Genomic DNA, 398 nt, shown 5'->3' on the forward strand with positions numbered 1-398 from the left:
CCTTTTTCCCTTTCTTTGTTTTCTGTTTTCTTTCTTCATTTATTTCCCTTTTTCTTTCATTTTTTTTTGTCTGTCTCTTCTTTTCTTCCGTTTTTGTCTCTTTTCTCCTTTCTTTTCTTCCTTTTTTTATTATTTTCTTGTTTCCCCGTCATTTTTTTTCCTTTTTATTCTTTTTAAGGCGATTTGGCCTGTATCCGAGACCGTTTTTTGGGGTCAGTGTTAAATTCAGTGTTGCTCAAATCGGCGCCAGTATCTCTCTCCAGCGACGAGGCGATAGAACTAGGGGGGCGGGGGGGGGGTTGAAGTCCCACTCAAAAGGGAGGGGTTGGGGGTAGGAGGGGGGGTCGTGGAAACGTAGCCAGCCCCCCCCCCATTCTTCGACTTCTTTATTCCACACA

At 44.0% G+C, this 398-nt stretch overlaps 1 protein-coding gene across 1 annotated transcript in view; it reads left to right on the forward strand.

The window, feature by feature from the left end:
• Nucleotides 1-398, forward strand: part of LOC119586106 (alanine aminotransferase 1-like) — a 58,538-nt gene that overhangs the window by 10,699 nt on the left and 47,441 nt on the right.

Source organism: Penaeus monodon, chromosome 21 (assembly GCF_015228065.2).
Source record: "Penaeus monodon isolate SGIC_2016 chromosome 21, NSTDA_Pmon_1, whole genome shotgun sequence".
NCBI lineage: Eukaryota > Metazoa > Arthropoda > Malacostraca > Decapoda > Penaeidae > Penaeus > Penaeus monodon.